Source organism: Gorilla gorilla, chromosome 22 (assembly GCF_029281585.2).
Source record: "Gorilla gorilla gorilla isolate KB3781 chromosome 22, NHGRI_mGorGor1-v2.1_pri, whole genome shotgun sequence".
Classification (NCBI taxonomy): Eukaryota; Metazoa; Chordata; class Mammalia; order Primates; family Hominidae; genus Gorilla; species Gorilla gorilla.
In genome coordinates, this window is record NC_073246.2 from 35362625 (window position 1) to 35380960 (window position 18336).

Sequence of the window (18336 nt, forward strand, 5' to 3'; positions counted from 1 at the left end):
GTAATCCTAGCTACTCAGGAGGCTAAGGCAGTAGAATTGCCTGAACCCAGGAGGTGGAGGTTGCAGTGAGCCGAGATTGCACCACTGCACTCCAGTCAGGCAACAGGGCAAGATTCCATCTAAAAATAAATAAATAATTAATTAACTAAATGAACTTAATCGCAGATTAGATACAGTAGAAGAAAAGGACAGTAAACTTAAACTTCAAAAGAAATTATCCAATTTAGAGACCTGAGGAACAATACTAAGTGGTCTAAAATATATGTAATTAAAGTTCCCAGAAGAAGAAAAGACAGAATGAGAAAGAAAAAAATTTTGAAAAAAATAATAGATGGGCTGGGCACGGTGGCTCATACCTGTAATCCCAGCACTTTGGGAGGCTGAGGCCGGTGGATCACCTGAGGTCAGGAGTTCGAGACCAGCCTGGCCAACATGGTGAAACCCCGTCACTACTAAAAATACAAAACTGGGTGTGATGGTGCATGCCTGTAATCCCAGCTACTTGGGAGGCTGAGGCAGGAGGATCACTTGAACCTGGGAGGCGGAGGTTGCAGTGAGCCAAGATCACACCATTCATTGCATTCCAGCCTGGGAAACAAGAACAAAACTCCCTCTCAAAAAAAAAAAAAAAAAGAATAAATGAAAATTTCTCAAATTTGGTGAAAAATATTAACTTACAAATCCAAAAAGCTCAGCAAACTCCAAGGAGGATAAATACAAAGAAAACATCATAATCAAACTGCTGAAAACCAGAGATACAGAGAAACTCTTGAAACAGTCTTATGGGGAAAAAAAATCAATACAACATATACAGAGATAGAACAATAGGAACGATGGCTGACTTCTAACCAGAACAAAGGATACTAGAAGACACAGGAATGACATTGTTAATAACGCTTTAAGAAAAAAAAAATCAGGCCAGGTGTGGTGGCTCATGCCTGTAATCCCAACACTTTGGAGACTGAGGTGGGCAGACTGCTTTGAGGCCAGGAGTTCAAGACCAGCCTGGGCAACATGGAGAAACCCCATCTCTAATAAAAATACAAAAATTAGCTGGGCATGGTGGCCCTTACCTGTAGACCCAGCTACTCAGGAGGCTGAGGCACAGGAATCACTTGAACCCAGGAGCTGGAGGTTGCAGTGAGCCGAGATCGCACCACTGCACTCCAGCCTGGGCAAAAAAGTGAGACTCTGTCTTGGAAGAAAAAAAAAAAAAAAAAAAACTCAATCCCAAATTCTATACCCAGCAAAAATATTCTCCAAAAATGAGGATGGCCAAGCATGGTGGTGTGCACTTGTAGTCTCAGCTACTCAGAAGGCTGAGATGGAAGGATCACTTGTGCCCAGAAGTTCGAGGTTACAGTGAGCTATGACAGGTGACAGAGTGAGACCTTGTCTCAAAAAAAAAAAAAAAACAAGAAGGTGACAGCAATTCTACTCCTATCTAACTACCCAAGAGAAATGAAAATATATCTTCACAATAACTTGTTCATAGCAGCATTATTCGTAATTGCCACAGAGTGGAAGCAACCAAACGTACATCAACGAATGGATAAATAAAACATAGCACATCCATACAATGGAATACAAATTCAGCAACAAAAAGGAAAGAGGTTCCTACTGATAGATGCTACATGAACGAACCTCAACAACTGACTAAGTAAAAGACAGAAGACCATATATTGTATGATTCCATTTACAGGAAACATCCAGAATAGGCAAATCTATAGACATAAAGTGGATTAGTGGCTGTCTAGGGATGGGGAGAAGAAAGATACAAAGTGACTGCAAAAGGCTACAAGATTCTAAAACTAGATTGTGGCAATGACTGCACAGCTCCGTAAATACTAAAAATCATTCGACTGTACACTTAAAACAGATGAATGTTACAGTATATATACTGTATCTCAACAAAGCTGTGTTTTTTGGGGGGCAGGGGAGGGGTTTTTTTTTTTTTAAGAGAGACAGGGTTTCACCCAGTTGTCCAAGCTGGTCTTAAACTCCTGAACTCAAGCGATCTGCCTGCCTCAGCCTCCCAAAATGCTGAGATTACAGGTGTGCACCACCATTCCCAGCCAGTTTTCTTTTTTTTAATAAGAGTAAAATAATGGTACTTCCAGGTAAACAAAAATTGAGATAATTCATCACCAAACCTGCACTAAGAAAGAAATGCTAAAGGGAATTCTTCAAGCTGAAAGGAATGATACCCGATGAAACTGAGACCTACAAGAAAAACTGAAGAGGCCAGGTGCAATGGCTAACACTTGTAATCCCAGCACTTTGGGAGGCCAAGGTGGGTGGATTACCTGAGGTCAGGAGTTCGAGACCAGCCTGGTGAAACCCTGTCTCTACTAAAAATACAAAACCAAGCTGGGCGTGGTGGTGGATGCCTATAATCCCACCTATTCAGGAGGCTGAGGCAGGAGAATCACTTGGACCCGGGAGGCAGAGGTTGCAGTGAGCCAAGATCGTGCCATTGCACTCCAGCCTGGGCAACAGGAGCGAAACTCCGTCACCAAAAAAAAAAAAAAAAAAAAAAGACAATTTAAAGCAAACATTAGAACACTGTAGAGAATGTCCACAAAGATAAATTTCTTTCTAAACAGTATGTCAGTTATGTTTTCAAATAATATCATTAAATATGGTTTTAGGTAAAATACCTCTAAATTTAAAGTAGTGAGTCCAATTGTTAATCTGAAAAAAGCACAATAAATATATTACAGAAGGTCCAAACACTGAAAATACAGACTGGAAGACAACATTTACAAAATGATTATCTGGCAAAGGACTTGTCCTTGAATATATAAAGAACTCCTAAACATTAATAATAAAAAGAAAAAATACAGGCAATAAAAAGTATATGAGACTCGAACAGACAATTCATGAGCAATAAGCGCTGAAAAAGATGTTCAACATCATTAGTCAACAGGAAAATGCAAATTAATGAAAGATATCTCACACCTACTATAACAGCTAAACTTAAAAAGATTGACAACGCCAAATGTCAGTGAGGATGTAGAACAAATAAAATTCTCACAACACGTTTCTGATGGCAGTTTTATAAGGTTAAAAATAAGTCTCCCTAAAACTCAGTAATTTCATTCCTAAGTGTTTACCCAAGGGAAGTAAAAACATCAACACATACAAAAAGGTTTGTACAGGAAAGCTTATAGCAGTTTTATTCATAATAGTGCAAAACAGAAACAACTTAAATGTTCATCAATAGAAGATGGTAAAACAAAGTATGTCTGTTCACACAATGGAATACTAAGCAATAGAAAAAATATGAACCAACACATATTTTAAATCTCATATAAAAAATCTCAAAAACATGACGAGTAAAAGAAGGCAGATACAAAAGAGTATATACTATATGACTCCATTTAAACGAACTTTAAGAAGAGGTAAAACTAATCAATAGTCACAAAAATCAAAACAGTGGCTACCTGCAAGGGGAGAGGACCGACTAGAAGAAACTTTTTGGGGTGAATGGAAATATTCAATATCTTGATTGGGATAGTGGTTATGCAAGTAAATACACTTATCAAGTCACTGAAGTGTACACTTAAGATCTGTCTGTACAGATCTTAAAATTTTAAATTTTTTATCATTTAGCTATGCTTTAGTTACACTAAAGTATTATTCTGAATGCAATATGAACACATTTTATCAAGATACTCTACAGACAAGTTAATGAATTATTATAAAAGATTAAGTAGTAACTGGTTAAAAGCAAGTATGGGCCGGGCACGGTGGCTCATGCCTGTAATCCCAGTACTTTGGGGGGGGTGAGGTGGGTGGATCATGAGGTCAGGAGTTCAAGACCAGCCTGGCCAAGATGGTAAAATCCTGTCTCTACTAAAAATACAAAAATCAGCCAGGCATGGTGGCAGACGCCTGTAATCCCAGCTACTTGGGAGGCTGAGGCAGGAGAATCACTTGAACCCAGGCAGCAGAGGTTGCAATGAACCAAGATCACACCACTGCACTCCAGCCTGGGTGACAGAGTGAGACTCCGTCTCCAAAAAAAAAAAAGTATGGGGAAAGTCACCATGAATTTAAGGCAATGCTTGAAGGTTAAAAAAATTCATTTCCCACATAAAATTCATTTCCCATATATTAATCTATTATAAATTGTTATATAAGCAGAAAAGAGGTAGGTATTTCCACACACAGATTTATGAAACAAGTCATAAACTCCTCCCAACTAGGGCTTAAATTGGGTCAGAGATGGGGTGGGACAAAGGAACAGGAAAACAAATTCATACAAATAATGACTATGAAGGAAATGCATAGGATCCTAAGAGAATAAAGGGGAAGCTTATTTCAGAATGAGTGGTCAGGGAAAGCCTCTTTGAAGAGGTAAAGTTTGCTAAAATTAAAAAAAAACCTACTGAAATTTAAAAGCTGAGTAAAGTTAATTAGATTAAATAGAAGTAAAAGGAGTAGAGCAGAGAGAGGGAAAAATATACACAAAGCCCCTAAATCCCTGAGTACCAGCAAGGAAGAATTAGCTGGTACCTAGGAGAATCAGGATAAAGAAAGTAAGTAAAGGGGGCAGGGCTCAGTGGCTCATGTCTGTAATCCTAGCACTTTGGGAGGCCAAGGTGGGCAGATCATTTGAGGTCAGGAGTTCGAGGCCAGCCCGACCAACATGGTGAAACCCTGGCTCTACTAAAAATACAAAAATTAGCCGGGCATGGTGGCGGGCACCTGTAATCCCAGCTACTCGGGAGTCAGATGCAGGAAAATCACTTGAACCCAGGAGGTGGAGGTTGCAGTGAGCTGAGATCACACCCACTGCATTGCCCAAGCTGGTCCCTAACTTCTGGCCCCAAGTGATTCTCCCATTTCAGCCCCCCTAGAGTAGCTGGGATTACAGGTGCAAGCCATGGTGCCCTAACAGAAATATGTTTAGAAGAGTTATAGGACACTATTTGCCAGAAAGAGGCAAGGAAAGATCAATAAATTAAAAGGAAATAAAATATGGCCGGGCATGGTGGCTCATGCCTGTAATCCCAGCACTTTGGGAGGCCATGGCGGGCAGATCACTTGAGGTCAGGAGTTCAAGACCACCCTGGCCAACATGGTGAAACCCTGTCTCTACTAAAAACACAAAAGTTAGCTGACATGGTGGCACATGCCCATAGTCCCAGCTACTGAGGAGGCTGAGGCAGGAGAATTGCTTGAACCTGGGAGGCAGAGGTTGCAGTGAGCCAAGACTGCGCCACTGCACTCCAGCCTGGGCAACAAGAGCGAAACTGTCTCAAAAAAAAGAGGATTTCTTCCAAGAGTTGTAATAGGAAATGAAACGTAGCTTTACCAGTACAACCCTGAAGACAAGGCACAAGCAAAGCAATGGCTACCAGACCAAGGCGGAAGAATCACTTGTGGCCAGGAGTGCAAGACCACATCTCTACAAAAAATGTAAAACTTAGCCAGGTATGGTGGTGCAAACCTGTAGTCCTAGCTACTTGAGGAGAGGCTGAGGTGGCAGGATCACCTGAGCCTGGGCATCTGAGACTGCAGTGAGTTATGACTGCACCACTGTACTCCAGAATGGATGCAGAGCAAGATCCTGTCTCTAAAAAAATTAAAAATAAATAAATTATTAAAAATAAAGCAATGGCTACCAAGAGGTAGAAGTGGTCTAGTCAAAGCAAAAGCAGATTGGTCTAGCAAGGCAAAATGGCTCATGCCTATAATCCCAACACTTTGGGAGGCCAAAGTGAAATGATCGCTTGAGGCAAGGAGTTTGAGACCAGCCTGGGCAAAACAGGCAGACCTTCTCTCTACAAACAAAAAATATATATATAATAAAATGAAATGAAAATTAAAGCGGACTGGTCAAGAGGAAAGGTCATGCATGGCAACAGTTTTTTTTTTTAATGCTCCAGGCATTTTGCTGGTTGACTTTTCACCGGACCAAAAAACAATAACATCTGTTTACTATGAGAGTATTTTGAGAAAGCCAAAGCTTTAGCAGAAAAACACCCTGGAAAGCTTCGCCAAAGAGTCCTCCACCACAAACAACAACGCTCCTGCTCATTTCTCTCATCAAACAAAGGCAATTTTACAAGAGTTCCGATGGGAAATCATTAGGCATCCACCTTAACCGTCCTGATCTGGCTCCTCTGACTTCTTTTTGTTTCCTAATCTTCAAACATCTTTAAAAGGCACCCATTTTTCTTCAGTTAATAATGTAACAAAGACTGCATTGACATGGTTAAATTCCCAGGACCCTCAGTTCCTTAGGGATGGGCTAAATGGCTGCTATCACTGCTTACAAAAGTGTCTTGAACTTGATGGAGCTTACACTGAGAAACACAGTTTATATTTTTTTACTTGTGCTTTTTAATTCCATTTTTACACAGACTTTCTGAAGTCCCCTGATATATTTCAAAATAACTAGAAAAGAGGACTTGAAATATTCAAAACACATAGAAATGATAAATACTTGAGGTGATGGAGACTCTAAATACCCTATTTATTACATGTGCTATGCACATAACAAAATATCTTATGTACCCCATAACTATGTACAAATATTATGTATTAATCATAAAAAAGAAACATTGAGAGACTGAAAAATACCCTTTGGAATTTAAAAACATGATGGTAGAAACTTTCTTAAATTCCAAATAGAAGGGTTGGGGAATAAAAGTTAAGAAAACAGAGGCCGGCTGGCCCGGCGCGGTGGCTCATGCCTGTAATCCTGGCACTTTGGGAGGCCAAGGCAGGCAGATCACAAAGTCAGGAGATCGAGACCATCCTGGCTAACACGGTGAAACCCCGTCTCTACTAAAAATGCAAAAAATTAGCCGGGCGTGGTGGCAGGTGCCTGTAGTCCCAGCTACTCGGGAGGCTGAGGCAGGAGAATGGCGTGAACCCGGGAGGTGCAGCTTGCAGTGAGCTGAGATCGCGCCACTGCACTCCAGCCTGGGCGACAGAGCAAGACTCCGTCTCAAGAAAAAAAAAAAAGAAAGAAAAAAGAAAATAGAGGCCGGCTGCGGTGGCTCACTCCCGTAATCCCAGCACTTTAAGAGGCAGAGGTGGGCGGATCACCTGAGGTCAGGAGTTCGAAACCAGCCTGGCCAACATGGTGAAACCCCGTCTCTACTAAAAAGTACAAAAATTAGCTGCGAGTGGTGGCAGGCAACTGTCATCCCAGCTACTCAGGAGGCTGAGGCTGGAGAATCACTCGAACCCGGGAGACAGAGGTTGCAGTGAGCTGAGATCGCGCCACTTCACTCCAGCCTGGGTGACAACAGCGAGACTCCATCTCAAAAAAAAAAGAAAATAAAAGAAAATAGAGCAACGCTCAGCATAGTGGCTCCTGTCTATAATCCCAGTACTTTGACAAGCTTTTAAGCAGGAGGAGGCTTTGAGGTCAGGAGTTCTGAGACCAGTCTGGGGAACACAGTGAGACTTTGTTTCTATAAAAACTTAAAGTAAATAAATAAATAAATAAATAAATAAAATTGCCCAGGCATGGTGACATATGCCTCTAGTCCCAGCTACTTGGGAGGCTGAGGCTGAAGGATCACTTAAGCCTAAAAGGTCAAGGTTGCAGTGAGCCATGATCATGCCACTGCACTCCAGCCTGGGTGAGAGAGCAAGACCCTGTCTCAAAAATAAAAAAAAAAAGAAAAGAAAAAGAAAAAGAAAATACAAAAATAGAGCAAAAAAATAGATAGAAAACAGATAAGAAATTAGAAGACCAGGGCCAGGCACAGTGGCTTACGCCTGTAATCCCAGGACTTTGGGAGGCCCAGGCAGGCAGATCACCTGAGGTCAGGAGGTAGAGACCAGCCTGATCAACATAGAGAAACTCCGTCTCTACTAAAAATACAAAATTAGCCATGAGTGGTGGCGCATGCCTGTAATCCCAGCTACTTGGGAGGCTGAGGCAGGAGAATCACTTGCACCCAGGAGGCGGAGGTTGCAGTGAGCTGAGATCTCACCACTGCACTCCACCCTGGGCGATACAGCGAGACTCTGTCTCCAAAAAAAGAAAGAAAGAAGTTAAAAGACCAGTATAAAAGATTCACATATAAATAACAGGTATTTCAGAAAGGAACTACATAGGAAATAGAAGAGAAAAAAGAATCAACAAAATGTTTCAAGAAAATTTCCCCAGAATAAAAGTTCTTGTATTTCCGGATTTAAAGTACCCATTGAATATTTAACTAATGGAGTAAAAAAAGACCCACACTTCATTTTAAATTTCAAAACACTGATGTCAAAGTGTAGATTCTATAAGCTTGCAGAGAGGAAAAAAACCGGGTCACATACAAAGGAGCAGGAATTATAATAGCTTTTGGAATTTGTGTGTGTATGTGTGTGAGAGAGAGAGAAACAGGGTCTCGCTCTGTCACCCAGGCTGGAGTACAGTGGCATGATCACAGCTTACTGCAGCCTCTACCTGCTAGGCTCAAGTGATCCTCCCATCTCAGCCCCCGGGAAAAGCTGGGACTATAAGCACACACTACCACGCCCAGCTAATTTTTTTATAGAGATGGGATTTTGCCACATCGCCCAGGCTGGTCTTGAACTTCTGGACATAAGCAATCCACTCACTGCAGCCTCCCAAAGTGCTGGGATTACAGGCGTGAGACACCACACCCGGCCCTCAGCTTGGAATTCTTAACAGTAAAACTACAAGCAAGATGACAATGGGGCAGTAAGTTCAAAACTCTGTAGGAAAATTATTTCCAACTAAAAGATTTTTACCAGCCAAAATATCAATCAAGTATGAGGATAGCACCAAAACATATTCAGAAGCATTTTGAGAGGCCAAGGCAGGTGGATCACTTGAAGCCAGGAGTTCAAGACCAGCCTGGCCAACATGGCGAAACCCCGTCTCTATTTAAACAACAACAAAAAAATATTCAGACACCCAAGGTCTCCAAAAAATGTAACTCTTCTTCTAAAAATGTAACTCTTCTTGTCAAGAAGCTACTGGAGTTTGAGCTTCACCAGGGACAGTAAATTAATAAAAGAGAATACAGGATACAGGAAAGATCCTGCACAGAAGAGCTAAAAAGAATCCAGCTGTGCCCCAGAAGCAGCAGATAATCAGGCCAGACTGAAAAGCAGTGTAACTCAGGAGATAATGTCCTGGCTGCTATAGCAGTTTTTTGTGGGGGATTTTGTGCCTTTATACAAAACAATCTTTTAATAAATCCACTGGAATATAGCAGCTTTTGAAGCTGAGGACTGAATGCTCCAGGAACTTGGCCCAGAGCCTATCTGTACTCAGTGGGGCTTGGCTTGATCTTGAGCATATGCTGACGCAGTTCCTGCTCTCCTTGCAAGGCGTGCAGCCTTCGTCAGCAGAGGACACTCACTTCCCCCACAGAGAGGTTCTGCTTTCACCTACCCTGTTAACTACAGGTAGGCCATGGTGAGCTAAGAAGCAGAAAATGCAGAGGAGCCCACTCCTTCTGACCTTATTTTTGTTGTCTTTCCATTACTTGGTCCACTAGAACCTTCCAGATACCCTGACTGAGGTGACTCCCCTTTCCTAGGACTCATAACACAGCCCACAAACTTCCTCAGAAAGGCCCCCTGTAAACAGGCAAGGGATCTGAAGCCATTCTGTTCAGCTCATCTTTTCCTAAAAACCTTCATCTAAGTGGCTGTCCTTTCCTTAGTGAAGTTTGACGTTATAATTATAAAATGAGGCCGGGCATGGTGGCTCATGCCTGTTATCCCAACTTTGGGGGGCCAAGGCAGGTGGATCATGAGGTCAGGATTTCGAGACCAGCCTGGCCAACATAGTGAAACCCCATCTCTACTAAGAATACAAAAATTAGCCAGCTACTCAGGAGGCTGAGGAAGGAGAATTGCTTGAATCTGGGAGGCAGAGGTTGCGGTGAGCCAAGATCACGCCACTGCACTCCAGCCTGGGTGACAGAGCGAGACTCCGTCTCAGAAAAATAAATAAAATGAAATTTCAATCCCAAATTTAGAAAGTTCTAGCATTGGCTGGGTGCGGTGGCTCATGCCTGTAATCCCAGCACTTTGGGAGGCCAAGGTGGACAGATTACTTGAGGTCAGGAGTTCGAGACCAGCCCGGCCAACATGGTGAAACCCCATTTCTACTAAAAATACAAAAATTAGCCGGGCGTGGTGGCGCACGCCTGAAACCTTAGCTACTCGGGAGACTGAAGCAGGAGAATCACTTGAACCTGGAAGGCAGAGGTTGCAGTGAGCCAAGATGGCACCACTGCACTCCAGCTGGGCAACAGAGCGAGACTCCGCCTCAAAAAAAAAAAAAAAGAAAGCTCGGGCTGGGCACGATGGCTCATGCCTGTAATCCCAGCACTTTGGGAGGCTGAGATGGACGGATCACGAGGTCAGGAGATTGAGACCATCCTGGCTAACACAGTGAAACCCCATCTCTACTAAAAATACAAAAAAAATAGCCGGGTGTGATGGCGGGCACCTGTAGTTCCAGCTACTTGGGAGGCTGAGGCAGGAGAATGGCAAGAACCTGGGAGGCAGAGCTTGCGGTGAGTGGAGATCTCACCACTGCACTCCAGGCTGGGTGACAGAGCCAGACTCCGTCTCAAAAAAAAAAAAAAAAAAAAAAGAAAGCTCTAGCATTTTCTAATAAGTATGTCTGGACTTCATCTACACTCTCAGGGAAAGAACTCTGTTATTACAGTTTATTTAATGAACAGCCCACTATTAATAAAGATGCAGACAGTTTATAGCCCTCTGAGGTTTAACTGCAGAAATTAATGAGGTGTTTTGATTTTATAGCCTGGTAAGAAAATCAGTCCCAAAGATATTACGATTTTGTTGCCCTGTGGAACATTAACCAATCAAACTAACTTAGCCATAATACTGAGACATTTCTTTCCCTACAAATTACATAAATATCAATTCCTTGTATCCTCTTAAAACCAGCTCTTTGGCCAGGCATGGTGGCTCACGCCTGTAATCCCAGTACTTTGGGAGGCCAAGGTGGGCAGATCACCTAAGGTCAGGAGTTCGAGACCAGCCTGTGCTGGCCAGGCTGGTGAAACCCTGTCTCTACTTAAAATACAAAAATTAGCCAGGCATGGTGGCAGGCGCCTATAATCCTAGCTACTCAGGAGTCTGAGGCAGAACTGCTTGAGCCCGGGAGGAAGAGGTTGCAGTGAGCTGAGACCATGCCACTGTACCCCGGCCTGGGCAACAGAGCCAGACTCCATCTCAAAACAAAACAAAACAAAAACACAGCTCTTTGAGGTACTCTCAATAATAGTAAAACAAAACTGAAACACGCTCCCTATCTATCTGCATGAGAATTGTGTTTGTAACACTATTCATTCAAAACTAAGGTGGCTCACCACTGTAATCCCAGCACTTTGTGAGGCCAAGGTGGGTGGATCACCTGAGGTCAGGAATTCAAGACCAGCCTGGCCAACCTGAAGAAACCCCATCCCTACTAAAAATAAAAAAACTAGCCAGGCATAATGGTGGTCACCTGTAATCCTAGCTACTTGGGAGGCTGAGGCAGGAGAACCACTTGAACCCAGAAGGCAGAGGCAGCAGTGAGCCGAGATTGTGCCACTGCACTCCAGCCTGGGTAACAGAGCAAGACTCTGTCTCCAAAAAAAAAAACACCCACTAAGTATACTGTTTAGGATATAGGAGTGTGTGTGCAAATTTATGTATATATTTGTAAACATGCACATATGTATAAATGTATATGTATGTGAATTTATGTATACATGCATAAAGCTTATTTTAAAAAGCAAGAGGCCGGGCGCGGTGGCTCACGCCTGTAATCCCAGCACTTTGGGAGGCCAAGGCAGGTGGATCATGAGGTCAGGAGATCGAGACAATCCTGGCTAACACGGTGAAACCCTGTCTCTACTAAAAAAAATAAAAATAAAAATAATAAAGAAAGCCGGGCGTGGTGGCACATGCCTGTAGTCCCAGCTACTCAGGAAGCTGAGGCAGGAGAATGGCATGATCCCAGGAGGCAGAGCTTGCAGTGAGCCGAGATCGCGCCACTGCACTCCAGCCTGGGAGACAGCGAGACTCCATCTCAAAAAATAAAAATAAAAATAAATAAATAAATAAAATAAAATAAATAAAATAAAAAAGCAAGAGAAAGATAAACAAATCAGGACAGAGGCTACCTCTGGAAGAAAAAAATGCAAACATTTTGTTCCCCCACTGCCGCCACCCCCAAGACAGAGTCTCTCTCTGTCACCCAGGTTGGAGTGCAGTGGCGTGATCTGAGCTCACTGCAACCTCCACCTCCCAGGTTCAAGCAATTCTCCTGCCTCAGCCTTCCAAGTAGCTGAGATTACAGGTGCCCACCACCACGACCGGCTAATTTTTATATTTTTGGTAGAGACAGGGTTTCACATGTTGGCCAGGCTGGTCTCCAACGCCCAGTCTTCAGTGATCTGCCTGTCTCAGCCTCCCAAGATGCTGGCATTACAGGTGTTGAGCCACTGCGGCTGGCCAAACATTTTGTTTCTTAATCTGGTAGTGGATACAAAATGATCATTGCAATAGTATTCTTTAAATTATACATGTTTTATATGCTTTTTTGTACCTGAGATAAAATTTGCAATGAAAGAAATTATTACTATTTTTTTTTGGGAGATGGAGTCTCGCTCTGTCGCCCAGGCTAGAGTGCAGTGGCACAATCTTGGCTCACTGTAACCCCCGCCTCCTGGATTCAAGCAGTTATCTGCCCCCACCTCCCAAGTAGCTGGTATTACAGGCGCCCACCACCAGGCCCGGCTACTTTTTTGTATTTTCAGTAGAGACAGGGTTTCACCATCTTGGCCAGGCTGGTCTTGAACTCCTGACCTCGTGATCCACCCGCCTTGGCCTCCCAAAGTGCTGGGAATACAGGCGTGAGCCACCGCGCCCAGGAAGAAATTACTTTTAAAAAAGAACAAGCAGCTGAGCGCGGTGGCTTACTCCTGTAATCCCAGCACTTTGGGAGGCCAAGGTGGGCAGATCATGAGGTCAGGAGAACAAGACAATCCTGGCTAACACGTTGAAACCCCATCTCTAATAAAAATACAAAAAATTAGCTGGGCATGGTGGCACACACCTGTAGTCCCAGCTACTCGGGAGGCTGAGGCAGGAGAATCACTTAAACCCAGGAGGTGGAGGTTGCAGTGAGCCGAGATCTCGCCACTGCACTCCGGCCTGGGCAACAGAGCCCCCTCTAATCTGAAGGACCTCTCTTATCACTTCTGCCAACCCAATTAAATGAGGCAATATAACCTTAAGGTCAACACCACTTCATGGTAAGAAGAGTAATAAATCCGCTATTAAATACAGTCTTCAAAATTTTCTGTTCCAGCCTCTAAATATAAAAGAATATATAGAGCCAGGCACAGTGGCTCATGCCTGTAAACCCAAGACTTTGGGAGGCCTAGGTGGGTGGATCCCCTGAGATCGGGAGTTCAAGACCAGCCTGACAAAACCCCGTCTCTACTAAGAATACAAAATTAGCCGGGGTGGTGGCGCATGTCTGTAATCCCAGCTACTCAGGAGGCTGAGGCAGGAGAATTGCTTGAACCTGGGAGATGGAGGTTGCAGTGAGCCAAGATCACGCCATTGCACTCCAGCATGGGCAACAAGAGCGAAACTCCGTCTCAAAAAATAATAATAAATAAATAAATAAAAATAAAAATAAAAATAAAAATAATATATGGAATCTTAGAAATGCATTTAATTCAAATAGATTTAGCTACTGCTTTTAAATTATAAAATCTTTTAAGTTATAACATCAGGCGTGGTGGCTCACACCTGTAATCCCAGAATTTTGGGAGGCTGAGGCCAGCGGATCACGAGGTCAGGAGATTGAGACCATCCTGGCTAAAACGACGAAACCCTGTCTCTACTAAAAACACAAAAAATTAGCTGGGCGTGGTGGACGGTGCCTGTAGTCCCAGCTTCTCGGGAGGCTGAGGCAGGAGAATGGTGTGAACCCGGGAGGTGGAGCTTGGAGGTGATCCCGGGAGCCGAGATCGCACCACTGCACTCCAGCCTGGGTGACAGAGTGAGACTCCATCTCAAAAAAAAAAAAAAACTTTAAGTTTAAAAATTCAAGACCAGCCTGGGCAATATGAGACACCCGTCTCTACAAAAATTACAAAAATTAGGCATGGTGGCACTCGCCTATAGTCTCAGCTTCTCAGGAGGCTGAGGTGGGAGGATCGTTTGAGCCCAAGGCTGCAGCAAGCCGTGAGGGAACCACTGCACTCCAGCCTGGGCAACACAGTGAGACCCGGTCTCCAAAGTGAGGGGTGGGGTTGGGAGGAAATGAGGTAGGTCTCCACGTGCTTATGAAGGAAATGTGTCCTTATATTATCATCAGTTGCCGAGCAATATTATAGTATAATACCCTCCTAGGGAATGGAATTGAGGATGTAAAGAGTGAACAAACAAGGAATCCTAACTTGACATACCTCTGCGCTGTCTGAATTTTACTTGATATTCTTCAGTCATGTTTAAATGTTTTAAACAACCCGAATGTTACTTTAATCATTTAAAAAGTAAAACGGGCTAGGTACGGTGGCTCACGTCTGTAATCCCAGCACTTTGGGAGGCCGAGGCGGGGGGTTGGGGGGGGGGGTTACCTGAGGTCAGGAGTTCAAGTCTCTACTAAAAATACAAAAATTAGCTGGGCCTGGCGGCGGGCGCCAAGTAATCCCAGCTTACTTGGGAGGCTGAGACAGGAGAATCGTTTAAACCTGGGAGGCGGAGGTTACAGTGAGCCACGATCGCGCCATTGCACTCCAGCCTGGGCAACAAGATCAAAACTCGGCCTCAAAAATTACATATATACATAAGTTAAAAATAAACTTTAGGCCGGGCACAGTGGCTCACGCCTGTAATCCCAGCACTTTGGGAGGCTGAGGCAGGTGGATCACGACGTCAGGAGATTGAGACCATCCTGGCTAACACAGTGAAAACCCATCTTTACTAAAAATACAAAAAATTAGCCGGGCATGGTGGTGGGCGCCTGTAGTCCCAACTACTAGGGAGGCTGAGGCAGGAGAATGGCGTGAACCCAGGACGTGGAGCTTGCAGTGAGCCGAGATCTTGCCACTGCACTCCAGCCTGGGAGACAGAGCAAGACTCCGTCTCAAAAAATAAATAAATAAATAAATTTTAAAATAATAATAATACACTTTAAAAGGCCAGGCGCGGTGCCCACACCTGTAATCCCAGTACTTTCAGAGACCGAGGCAAGCGGATCACTTGAGGTCAGGAGTTCAAGACCAGCCTGGCCAACATGGTGAAACTCTCTCTCTACTAAGAATATAAAAATTAGCCAGGCATGGTGGCAGGCGCCTGTGATCCCAGCTACTCGGGAGGCTGAGGCTGTAAAATCCCTTTAACCCTAGAGGTGCAGGCTGCAGTGAGCAGAGATCGGGCCACTGTACTTGCAGCCTGGTCAACGAGGGAGACTCTGTCTCAAAAAAACAGAAAAGGAAAATGAGGACAAAATACGATAAATTATTTACCTTGGCCCCCAGAAGTGAATTCAGAATTCAGAAAAGACTAGCCAGCGTAAGGCTGCTGTAACCCTAGTTGACAGAGAGGAGGGATTGGGGTGGTGAGTGGCAAGGCTGTGTCTCCGGAAGAAGAAATATACGTCCCCACCTCACTCTAATTAAACCTGCTTTTCCAGCGCGATAAATATTCAAGATAACTTTTGGTTTGCATTTCAAGAACAAAGTCTTGCACCACTATCTTCAGTTTAAAAAAAAAAGTTTAATGTTTGCTCTACGTTTGAAATGCATGCAGGTTTAAAAGACAAGAAACAAAATGATGAAAAAGTGTGACCGGCCTGAGAGTTCAGAGCCTCTGAAGTGTCAAGGGATCCACAGTGCAGGTAGGATGAAGAGTCTGAGAAGGGAGATGGGATCCTCCGAAAAGAGAAAATCGGGTCTTACAGCGCGATGTAAGACGATGCGGATGCCACTTCCCTCCCACCCCGTCCCGTCCGAGGCCTCCGCCCCCTGCCCCTCCGCACCCCCCGACCCAGGCACGCGCAGCGGGGAGCAGCCCAGCCCAGCCCGTCTCACTGCTTTGGTTTTGAAAGGTCATGTATTTATTTACCTTAGAATTTCAGCACCTTCCAACTTACTGTTTTAAGTACCTTTAACCAGCCTATTCGCTAAAAACCGAAACGGTCCTACCCGCGACTACCACTGCTCCAGTGACAATGCTCTGCTGCTACTTATTTAACGGAGCTCAAGGTTTATAATTCTCGAAAGAATGTTGTTCCCCTTCCCTTTCCCCTCCCGCCTCTGTACTTGACTCTCGTAAGAATGAAATCAGAAAAGTGCAGAAAACACAGGCTCCTAGCAATGGTTCGGGGCAAACGGGAGGGGCGAAGAAGGGCTGGAGCCTCCCCGGGGCCCTCGCTCCGGCCTCGGGAGGGCGTCGCGGCCGCAGCAGGGCGTCCCGAAAACCGTCGCCTCCGTGCCCGCCGCACGAGAAGGTGAAAGGCACGAGATGGAGCCTCTCCAGCCCTCCCCAGGAACGCAACCTGACGGCGTGACAGCGCGGCAGGGCAGCCTCCCCGGGCTGCTTGCGGGTCGCGGCGGCGCCACGGTCACGGTCGGCCCGAAGGGACGCGGGCAGGGGCAAGAAGGGGCGGCGGGGGCTCCGCGGGCCCGAGTCTGCAGGCCGGCGCCGAACGCAGGGAAAACCCGGCTGGACGGCCCCACAGCCCCCAGAAGGCCGGGCCGGACAGGGCCCGACGAGGGCGCCTCCTTACGCGCGGGCGGCGGGCGCCAGCCCTTTAGGGTTGCCTGGCGCTGGAGACCCACAGACAGGACTCACCCAGCTTCCTCAAACGCCCACGCCGACTTCAGGCGCGCGCGCAGGAAGGAGACTGCTGCGCCACAACCCTGCCGGCGTCCCGCGGCTCCACCTCAGCCCCGGGAGCCCGGAGCTGGAAGCCGACGCGAGGATAGAGCGCCGGTGAGGCGGGGCGAGGCGCCGTGTGCACCGCAGCGACCAATCGGAGCGCAGCAAGTGGCCGGCCGGGGGCGGGGCGGGACGCGAGGGGGCGGGGAGAGGGCGTTGGCTGGGCGCAGCGGGACGCCGGGCGCCCCTCGCGACCAATCGGCGTGCAGCAAGTGGCCGGCCGGGGGCAGGGCGAGCTCCGAGGGACGGGGTGGGCTGCTCCGCGGGCCTCCCGGAGCCGAACTCCAGACCCAGCTATCTTCGGTTCCGGACAGAGCGGGACGGGCCTCTCCTGTCCCCTGCCGGTGGGCGGCCGCCGCCGGACTCCCACTGCTGCGTTTCCGCACGCTGACTTGAAGTGCAGTACCGTGAGATTACGTGCGGACGGAGCTCGAGACCTGGGGGACCAGGGTCTCCCTTCGCCTATGGCCGATCAGTCTTGTCTGTCTGCGAGCTGCCCAGAGTAGGGAAGGTGCTCCGGGAGGGTTCTCGGGAACGGAGGGTCTTTAGAGATGCCTTTTTCTGATCCCCTCAATTCAGAAATGGAGCCCCAGAAAGTTGAAGTTAGTAAACCAGGGCTACCCAGTGAGTGCTGGTTACCTGAGGTGATCCTCACAATACAACTAGTCTTCTGATTTCGCTCGGCGCTCTCCCGTCTATTCACGTAGATTTTTGTCTTTTTTTTTTTTTTTTTTTGTCTTTCTTATAGTCAGATATCTTTCAGCCTCTTGGATTTTCAACATAACTTTAACAGCGTTTGGAAGCCCTGTCTAAATTTCCTACAGAAATGCCTATAATCATTTAGTTGTTTGGGGGAAAGTCGAGCTTTGTTTTTTGGGTGGTTGGTTGGTTGGTTTGTTTGTTTGTTTGTTTTGAGACAGGGTCTTGCTCTGTTGTCCAGGCTGGAGTGCAGTGGTGTGATCTTGGCTCACTGCAGCCTCTTACCTCCCACGCTCAATCGATCCTCCCACCTCAGCCTTCCGAGTAGCTGGGATTACAGGTGCGCACCACCATGCTTGGCTAATTTGTGTATTTTTAGTAGAGACGGGATTTCACCTGGCTGATCTTGAACTCCTGACCTCAGGTGATCCACCCGCCTCTGCCTCCCAAAATGCTGGGATTACAAGCGTGGGCCACTGTGCCCAGCCAAGTAGAGTTATTATCAGTGGAAATCTAAAAAGCATTTTACTTGAGGCATAATGAAGTAAAAGGTTTTGCATCATGGAATTATCACCAAAAATGCCATCCTGGATAATGTTCTCCTATAGCTCTTATACATGGGCTAGGATCTAGGTGTTCAATAAATATGTGCTGAATAATTTACTTTTGAAATATGTCACAATGCTGGCATTCCACCAGAAGAGAAGATACAGAAGGGAA

General features: G+C 45.6%; 1 protein-coding gene across 2 annotated transcripts in view; it reads right to left on the reverse strand.

Annotated features, from left to right (window-relative positions):
- Positions 1-18271, reverse strand: part of TMEM50B (transmembrane protein 50B) — a 41723-nt gene extending 23452 nt beyond the window's left edge. The window contains exon 1 of one of the 2 annotated variants that reach the window (XM_019017753.4): positions 16831-18271. The gene's annotated coding sequence lies outside the window, so the exon portion shown is untranslated. The remainder of the gene's footprint in view (positions 1-16830) is intronic. The other variant, XM_055373916.2, reaches the window with a different exon arrangement.
- Between the last annotated feature and the right edge of the window lie 65 nt (positions 18272-18336).